A 10,974-nucleotide genomic window follows, 5' to 3' on the forward strand; every position below is an offset into this window, starting at 1 on the left:
TTCAATCGCGTCTTTCTGGCGAACTCCAAATTGCCACCAAGGTATCTCCAAATAGTCACCTTGTAGGTTATAAATAGCCTTCCAATTCCAACAATCCATTCCATTCCATTGCATTTTCGAATTGCTTCTCCTTTCTTTCTTTTTCACGCTTTCTTGCTTCTGCATTAGTCTGTGATGTAGGGAATTGCAAGGGATGAAAACCAAACACAAAGAACAACCATGAATTTGAATAAAAGAGATATTCCCTCTTGAAATATATACATTCTGCAAAAATAATCTGATTTGACCTAAGGCTTACAAGACCTATTTATAGTGAAAGAAAATGCCTAATTATAATAGGAAATAAATTAAAAAGCAATGCTTGCTAATTAAGCTTAAATAAAAGAGAACACAAAAATTTCCAAAATATCAAAATATTTGAGTTATGCTCTATAATGCCCCAAAAAATTTGAAAACATCAAGAAATATATTAACAAATAAATACATGGTTTATCTAAACTTAAAAATCTAAGAAACGTCACTAATGAGTCATTTGGTCAATAACCAAGTAGGATTATAGGAAGGTCGGAGGAGTTAATATAACCTCCCTTTAAAGCTCAACCACCTTAGATAGCAAAGCTACATTTTTGACAAATCTTAACAAGGTATTAACACAAGGTCCACATAAGTCAACGAGAAAGTAAAGGATAGGTAATACAAAAGACATGTATTATATAAGAAAAATCATGTCTTAAATACAGCAGAAGGTTTATCACTTACAATCTCAAAACATGTTACAAAACTAATTTCTAATTCAACTAAGGTAACCATACATCCTCAAATGCTTGAATTTCACCTTCGACGGGCTAATAGTCTTCAATACCTGGCATAAAACATAGTGAGCTTTGAATATCCAGTAAACGCACACACACCTCTTCCCTTTTTCCCAATTTAGTTCACAATAATGGCATGATCACAATATATAGCAGAAGTAAAATCAAGTAGAGCTTATAATAAATTTCAGTTCCCAAGAATAATAGTTAATCAAGTTAGTTCTAGGCAACTCCCAGCGGAATGTCGTTCCTATCGAACCACTAACACTAGTCAAGACCAATTTTGACTTCTCATTGGTTAAACAAATACCAATGCATCGCTTACCGCATAACCACCAGTGCATCGCTTACCACACAATTACCAATGATACCCATGTGCCTATGTTACATACTAAAGTGGTAACATCACCATCTGTCCCAAGCGAACAGGTTTCCAAGGATACTCTCCATGTGTGAGACCATCACTGCCACCCATATACCACTAATTCCGTTAAGCAGTAAGAATACCTCCCGTGCCATGTTAGGGTTCGACAACACACTTACACTCTACTTAACCCCCGAATTGGAAGCACATCCCTCCAATCAATACTTAAAATCAACAGGTCATTATCTCACAAGTATAGGCATTTTAGGACAAAATATAAAGAGATACAGCCAAAACATACATAGATGTCATTAAAAAGCTTGAACAAACAATAAGAGGCACATCCAAACAAACAAAAGTATGTAGCTACTAAAATTTGCAATTTTCTAGATTAGATACACTTTAAAAATCACAATCTAAGAGACATTTTCAGATTTTTTCCAAACTCGGCCTATTTAGGTTTTTTGGATTTTTTTTTTTCGGTTTCAAAATCAATTTACGGAAGTGGGATAGCTTTTCTATATTTTTAGTTATCAATGAAATACTCTCGCTCTGTCCAAATTCGTCGACCGTTATGAAAATAAGATTTTCTCACAAAGCGCTTACTCTTTTTCCATATTTTTTTCCCCATAAATGCTAACATTTAAAGGAAGGTTTTGAAGTAAAAATGAGGTTAAGGAGATTTTTCTAGAATTTTTTTCAAGTGAGTTGTAAATACCGGTTCTTTGAGCACAAAGCTTGAAATAAGTGAAAAAGTAAGAAAAGAGAGTACCCATGGATAATTTTTCACTTCTATTGTGATGAAAACAAGCTAACTAATATATATTCAGCTTAGAGTTTTAGACTCAAGGTGTTCCTTTGGAAATCATGTGAGATAGGTGTAGAAAAAGATAGTTTTGCACCTATTAAGAGAAAACATAAGTAAAGGTGGAACATGACTCAACTTTTTTCATTTTTAACACAAGAATAGCATTAAAACAGATCTGAAAATAATATTTACATCCAGGAACACGTATTTGAAAGAGAAATAGAAGGAGAGATGGTTTTGTGGCTTACTTGGTTCCTATGAGAAGATTGCATAATTTTCCTCTCCTTCACCACCAAGCTCTCTCTCTTCTTCTCCTTTCACTCCTTCAGTCGAATGTGTATGTAGGTGAGTGTATAACATGTGTAGAATGTGGAGGGTGGCGGTATTTTTATAGAAAAAAAAAATGGTGTAAATTGTCTAAAATGCCCTTTGTTCCGATTCAATTGAATATTTCTGGAATTAGTTAGGATAAAATGGCATGGTGGATGATTAGTAACTTTAATTATGTACATAAACATGATCTAGTTAGGATTTTCTCTTAACTAAACTATCCTAGTAACAAGTACAATGCATATATACATCTATATATATATAATTGGTACCAAAGTCAAAAACGTTTCCAGGATTTTAGGGATATGTTTCATTTGTACACCCTAATTGTTGCCTAGGGGATTGGCCGGAGATATCACAAAGATTTGAGAAATTTTTCTTGATTTTTTATTTTATTTTTTATGTACAAATTGCATAATTTGTGGAGATATTTGTGTACAAACCTATTTGTTTAAGAAAATTGGTACAAATATGTATACAAATGTGAGGGCTAAGACCTTAATTTATGAATTGGAACATTTATTTAAGTGTCATTTTTAATTAAATTAGGATTTTGGAATTCAATTTAGCTAAATTTTCTTTGTTTCGAATTAAACGATGAATTGTAATGAGAACTGAAAACCTAAGGTTTTGAGTGGTAAATTTATAATGAGGGAGTTAATTAATTAGTATTAAGGCTTGGAAATGATTCGCAAGTTCTCAGGTTCAATTAGGGTTTGTGAGTTTTCAGTTGGTGCGTGTTTTTGATTATAGGGTTCAAATTGCAAGTAAGCGAGGAATCGATGGTTCTAATTGAAATAGTCCAAAGGTAAGGGCTTGAAATGGAAATACAAAAGTCATGGGTGTTACAAGCTCAAATCTTGAAAATATAATAAAAATTAATCATGTTGAAAAAACCCTAGCCTCAAACGAATTCGTTTAGACTGAGTAATTAAAGAAACAAATATTTCCTAGAACAACAAAATTACACAATTGAAGGTATAAGTAGTGAAATTTGGCCGAAATCTATCGTACACCATAGCAAAGCAATGAGTAGTGATCATGACGCCATTTGCCATGTTTCGACGGAATCTCAGGCTATTTTGAACACGTACCATTTCGTATTTACTAGTACTTTTGATCTTTGCCTTGTTTATTCATGAATTCCACGAACACTATGGCCAAACACTCAGCACCACTTTATAATAGTGAACCGTGAATTTTTTGAGAGAGATAGAGAGTTCCATAACTAGTTTGGTTTGCTAGGCTCAAAAGTTGTAGTGCTGTAACTTTTTAGTGTAGTCATTGCATCTTGGGAAGCATACACCTATAAAAGTCAAAATACTGGGACGAGGGCAAAATCTGTTTAAAGGAGATTGTGTCCAACACAAGTCTCAAGTTTTTATCTAAATTTGGAAGAGTTTAGTAGGATATCTTTTTTTAATAAATTCTTGCTAAACATGATCATAATATGAACATTTATGATCATAAATGAAGCCCTTTTTTGATGACCGGAAGTTCGAACTAGCTGATGCGCACCTAAACTAATCTTGGGATCCATGCACAGCGGTCACTCCACATGGATCAGACAAATCTTGGATAGAACCTGCAGGTGTGGCCCCAAGGAGTTAATAGCACCTATGGAAGTTGAACCTGAGATTTAGAGAAAGCACACGCCTAGGACCTAAACTGCACCTATTAGACCAGTCTCTTGTTTGGCGTCCCAAAAATCAGAAACATTAAAGAATATGTTAAGAAGTAAATACAAGATTTTCCCTAATGTTACAAGTATGACACCTCGAATTTACTCTAAGGTTAAAGTCTAGGAAACATCACTAATGAGTACTTTGGTCAGTAACCAAGTAAGATCCTAGAAAAGATCGGAGGAGTCAATAAAACCTACATTCTAAGGCCAATCTCCTTAGATAGCAAGGCTACATTTTTCATAGATCTTCACAAGGTATTAACACAAGTTGATAGAAAATAAGGGATAGATTACAAAAGATATATATTGATATATAAGTAGAATAATTACAAGTTATGTTTTAAACACAACAAGTGCCTTAATATTACAAACTCAAAACGAGATTACAAAAAGAAATTTTGACAAAATTAGATATAATTCCTTCAAGGATAGCCATATGTCTTCAAATACTTCAACCTCACCTTCGATGGGATAATAGTCTTCAATACCTGGCATGAAACACCCTGAGCTTATAATGCCTAGTAAACACAGACACACACACACACACATACACACACAGACACATACACACACACAAGAATTGGACTCACATTATTCGTTTTGCCCTCTCTGTTGCTGCTTTGTAGAATTTACACCAAATTCCTACAGTGGTTACATACTGCATAGCTCTAACCAAGGACATCAAAAGAGACGGTAAAAAAAGGGCCTTACCCATAACCTCATCCAACCATATCACACCGAAACCACCTAGGGTCTTAATACAGCCGATCTGTAGACACCCCATTTTCGACCGTCCTCAAGACTTGGATGTTCTTGCAAGAATATCCAATGATGAGTTTGATTGCTCATCGAGTCCTCGAAATCCGCAACGGAACACCACAGGTTTGAGCTTTCCAAACCCTGCATCAATTCTGTCTCATTTTTGGACCATGTTTAGGTCCTTTCAACATGATGTTTTTGATGCACTGTTGGCCATGTTTGGGCACTACCGGCCATGGATTTTGTCTTGCTGGCCATTGACGTGCCCTGCCGGCCATCAATGAGCCCCTGCCGGCCATCACTGATACCGGCTGGCCACCAGTGTATCAATAGATATTTTCTGATATTTTGTGCCAGCTGTTTGCACAGATTGAGCCATCTTCTTGCACGTGTATGGCTGGATCTCTTTGAGGGGATTTTGCATCTTCTATATATAGAGGCCCCCTCTTGCATGTGTGGGAGTTGGAAATTTTTGAAGATAAAAAATTTCTCTCTCTCTCTAGAATCCTCTCTCTAAATATTTTGTGCCTTATAGCTTAAATTTTCTACACTCTAGCATATAAGCCCTTGATCAAACTTGATCACCATTGAGTTGAGGTTGCTTGAGGTCCTATTTGAGCTCTAGAAGAGGATTTTGGCTTGGTTTGGCTTGATTTTGGTGCCTAAATTGCATCTTGTCTTCAAAAGGTGGTGTTTTAAGCTTATTTTAAATACTTGTTTTGCCATCATTGCATACTATTTTGAGGCTGGTCTTGACCTCTGAAAATCTCTATTTTTATGGTCTAAAATGGTGGTTTGAGGTTTGATTGGAGTTAGGGGTAGTCTACCCTTCTTGTTTACCCTTCTTGTTGCTTCATTATTAAGTTGTTGTACCAACTTTCAAAGCTTTCTAAAACAACTTTTTTGGCTCTTTTAACCACTAAATTCCATGAGATTTTCAATGGTAAAAACTATATTTTGAGGTCCAAAATGGGAGGGGGTAGCCTCTCCTCCTTGTGTTTTGTTTGTAAGCCAAGATATCTTAACATGTAAGCATGATTTTCTAGCATTTTGCACCTTAATCTCAGCATGTTTTTGCTACTTTTTTTTGGCTTGTTTTAGCTTTGTTTTGAGCTGGTTTGGTCACTTGAGGCTTTATTTGTATGCTTGTAGTACAATTGTGCTTAATAGTTTAGTTTGAGCTATGTGTTGGCCTCCTATTTTAGCTATTTTTAGCTTACTTCAAGCATGTTTTAGGACTACTCTTGGGCTATTTTAGGACTATTTCGGAGTGTTTGTACCTTTCGAGCTTTGTATTGCATGCTTATAGTGTAGTGATCTTCACTAGTTTGCTGTTTTTGACTTTTAAACATGACTTGAATGAGTTGCTTGCATGTTGTAATGTCATTTTGCATGTAATTTTAGCACATACAATCTCTGCAACCTTCCTCATTTCACCACTTTTTTTTTTTTTTTTTTTTGAGGATTTGTTAGCCTTAGGGTTGTGTTTAAGCTTGAGATTGAGACTTGTGCTTAATGGTTTTAATCCTCTTTTGAGGGTTTCTACTAACCAACGGCATGATCTCTCTCATGTCTTAAATCATCCCTTGGTTGACGTCTCTCTCATTAGAGGACACTCAACTTGGACTAAATCAACTAAAGAATGAGTTGGTAATTAAAATGAGTAAACAAAAGTGATAAGTAAAACTTGAGCAAGTTAAGCATGTTGTATTGCATTGCGTGTGTTCAATCAGACGTTATATTGAACACAATGAAGATTGGAGCATTTCATACTCAAAGTGATGAAATGAGCCAATTTCCTTAGTCTCCATTGCCTTTGATCACACATGATAAGGTGATGGCCTCGAGTCTTGTTTTGTGCATTTATTGAAATTGTACTCCTTGGATCTTTGGCCATCATGCACTAAAAATGCTTGATTGGTGGTTTTGGATCCAAGAGCGCCACTCCTTTGTTGTTTTGAGATGATAAGGAGGGGTACAGACCCTCATTTTTCCTCTATTTGTGCTCTATTGCAGTGTGGTGACTCAGTGCACCAGTGGCCGGCAGTGGCTCACTGATGGCCAGCAGTGGCTCACTCTTGCCCGGCAAGGCACACATTTGGCTGGCAGATGGCCAGCAGTAATCAACCATGGCCGGCATGCCACTAGTGTAATTGTCATGACCCGAACCCACCCTCATGGGTTAAGGACATAACCTGCCAGTAATCACGAGATTACCTACGGCCTTAAACCAAATCAGATATATTTTAACAGAGTTATGGGGGCCAAACGGAAGCAATTTCAAACTTTTGTCCATAGAGCCGTGTTTACATGGCACGTCATAACATTTTGCAAACATACATTAATAACTCACATCAAGGAAAGTTAACATATAAGCTTTACACAACAGGATCATTCAAGTCATGGCCAGCCAATCAAAACTATAGACAACCGTAATCGCCAATATGACAAAAATATAACGAAATAGCAAAAGGGCGAAAATAAGTCTCGTGCGTGAGACGGTTGGGCTGACTCTTCAAAACCTTGGCTGTTTCTCACAAACTTCTCAGAGGCTGGGTTTGGACCTCCCTTGGCTCAGCTACAGACACATGAATGAGCGTGAGCGAAAGCCCAGCAAATAATATCAAATAAAGAAGATACACGATCGGTATTTAGAACAACATACTTCAGACGGCCTTGGGCCCAATTCATATTTCTATCTAGCATATATATGTATAAGTCAAGTGACTGCGGTTCCAAATACATCAAACGGCCTCGGACCCAATCCATTCATGTCCGACGGCCCTTGGCCCAATCATTCCTGTCAAACGGCCTTCGGCCCGTTCATTCATGTCATACGGTCTTCGGCCCATTCATTTATGTCATACGGCCTTTGGCCCAAACAATTGTCATACGGCCTTTGGCCCATTCATTTATGTCATACAGCCTTTGGCCCAATCAAGTGTCATACGACCTTTGGCCCATTCATTCATGTCATACGGCCTTTGGCCCAATCAATTGTCATACAAACAATTGTCCACAATTTGGATTAACGAGCTTATAAGACTTATATAGAAATAAGCGATTGGACAAATAACATACTTCAAAATATCTCTACTAAGATATTACTCACAGTGTACTGCCGGCGGATTTTCCCTGGAGCTCGACCCTACACATTTCATGAACACAATGGGTCACAAACAATTCAATTCGTTCTTAATTCATACATCCCTCTTAGGCTTCTTTCTTATCCTTTTAACTCATTCATGATGCTCAATGCATGCCTAAGAGTGCTTAGAAATGAAAGAGAACGAAAATTGAAACATAGAACACCTTTACAAAATTTCTGAAACAGAGGTCCCCGCTTGAGCGTGGGTTCTGCCGCTCGAGCGAACCCTCGTGGTCTGTAAAAGTACTGGTTGCCTCATTTTGACGCTCGAACGTGAATTCGAACACTCGAGCTGAAGGTCACACTACATGGCTCCACGCTTGAGCGTGAACATCCCCACTCGAGCGGACATCAATGTCTGCAAAAAGTTCTGGGAGCTCACATTTCACGCTCGAGCGGCGCTTTCCCTGCTCGAGCGGACATGCCAAATTCTAGGTTTTCCGGCAACCATTTTGAGCTTCAAACTTGCATTCAAATCAACATATCTTGCAGTTTATGACTCATAGTTCTCATATACATCTACTAAGATGATGCCAACACCAATTCACCACATTATGAAACTCAAATCACATGAATTAATTACATGCATGCTCCAAATTACACCAAACTCATTTCCAACATAACAAATTCATGCATTCAAAACTCATACTCTTATGAATTGTACATGCATGTGAGATATAGCTCTCATTTTCAATTCAGATGATGAAGAGATGATCAAAAGCATGAACTTCAATCAAAGATTCAACATGGATCATGTATTTCATGCTCAAACATACAAATTCATGGCAATTCCTTTCATACATGCATTCTTTGACTTCGAGTTCATCAATTACAACTCAATTCTTGTTCTTGGTCACATAATTACTTGAATTTACATGACTACATACTCCAATTCAGGAATCAAGGGTTGATCACTCACCTAGGGGCTTCAATTCTTCCAATTATAGCTAAATCTTAAGCTAATCCCCTTAGTTCTTGAATCCTCTTGCAATTCTTCAATGTTGTCCCCTCTCTCTCTCACTAAATTCGGCCCTCTCTTTCTCTCTAGAGAACTAATCTCAACCAAATGAGTGAAATGAGCTCAAAACCAAATGAATGTGAGTGTAATGCCCCTTTTTATAGTCTCCCACTTAATCAAATTGATTAAGGTTAATAATAGTGCCCCAATTAATCATTCTGAATCTAATTATTTTGATCCGAATCAATTTTCAATTAAATTTCACCGTTGGCTCTAAAAATTATGCTAATCACAATGGCATAATCAATTTCGGTTTCTATGGCCAATAAGGCCTTCAATTTAAATTTTAAAGTAGATAATCAAACATATTTTCCTACGGGGAACAGATAGAAATTCAAAACCACATATATTCATATTAATGACACTCAAAATCATATCAAACACATAATCACAATCATGATCAAGATTAATTAGCATAACGCAGACCAGGGTTATCACAGCCTTCCCCCCTTTAGGAAGTTTGGTCCTCCAAACTTATTTTACCTTCGTCGGGAAACAAATGTGGATAGCGTAGTCACATTTCATCCTCTTTTTCCCATGTGGCATCCGTACCATAGTGTTCTTTCCATTCTACTTTCACTATTGGGATGGACTTGCTTCTCAGTTGTTTCACTTGCTGGTCAATGATTCGTTCCGGCCATTCGGCTTACTCCATATTTTCATCAAGAGCTACCCGGTGATAATCAATCACATGAAACGGATCTCGAAGATAACCCTTCAACATTGATACATGAAACACATTATGGATTTGTTCGGTGGTAAAGTGACTCGATAAGCAACTGGACCAAGCCTTTCCAGAATTTGAAACGACCCAATGTAACAGGGCGACAATTTACCTTTCTTACTGAATCTTACTTGCTCCTTCATCGGAGTCACACGGATAAACACATGGTCACCAACCTCATACTCAAGAGGTCTTCTTTGAACATCTGCATAGTTCTTCTGTCGACTCTGGGCCGTCTTGAGCCTTTGTTGAATAACCTTGATCTTTTTCAGAAGTGTCTTGCACAATTTTAGGCCCAAGCAAGGCCCTATCTCCAACTTTTGTCCAACAAATTAGTGATCTACACCTTCTACCATACAAAGCCTCGTATGGTGCCATACTAATGCTGGAGTGGAAGCTGTTATTATATGCAAACTCTGCTAGTGGCAAGTAATTTTCCCAACTCCCTTGGAAATCTAAAGCACACATTCGGAGCATATCTTCCAAGGTCTGAATTGTCCGTTCTGATTGCCCATCAGTCTATGGGTGGAATGCGGTACTAAACCTCAATTATGTTTCCATAGCTTTTTACAAACTTTTCCACAATCTAGACACAAATTTCGGATCTCTATCCGAGACAGTGGATACTGGAACTCCGTGTAAACGAACAATCTCATCAATATATATAGTAGCCAGTCTATAAGCATCAAATGTAGTTCTAATAGGTTGAAAATGTACAGATTTCATCAGTCTATCAACTACAACCCAAATAGAATCCATACCTCGAGGAGTCCGAGGTAGACCAACAACAAAATCCATAGTCACATGCTCCCACTTCCATTCAGGAATAGGGAGAGGTTGAAGTAAACAGCCCGGTTTCTGATGTTCAGCTTTAACTTGCTGACATTGAAGACATTTGGACACATACTCTGCAATTTCTTTCTTCATTTTAGGCCACCAATAGCTTTGTTTCAAATCCTGATACATTTTGTTATTGCTCGGATGCAAAACAAATACTGACTTGTGGGCTTCATCTAGAACTCTTTTCTTTAGTTTCGGAATATCTGGGACACACATTTAGTTTCGAAACCTCAACACCTTGTTTTCAATGCTGAATTCTGCTTTCGAGCTTGTCTCAAATTCATCAATCACTTTCTTGAGGAATTCATCCTCTTTTTGTTTCTGTTTAATCTCATCAATGATTGCCGGTGCAGCTGAAATGACGGCTATCAGTCCGCCCTGCTCACACGATATTACTTCAATCTCGGACTTCTCAAAATCTTGCAAGATTCCTTTCCGTTCAATAAGCAAACAAGCCAAATTCCCCATTGATTTTCTGCTTAAAGCA

The sequence above is a fragment of the Camellia sinensis genome, chromosome 1, assembly GCF_055761805.1.
Source record: "Camellia sinensis isolate YWXY chromosome 1, ASM5576180v1, whole genome shotgun sequence".
Lineage (NCBI taxonomy): Eukaryota > Viridiplantae > Streptophyta > Magnoliopsida > Ericales > Theaceae > Camellia > Camellia sinensis.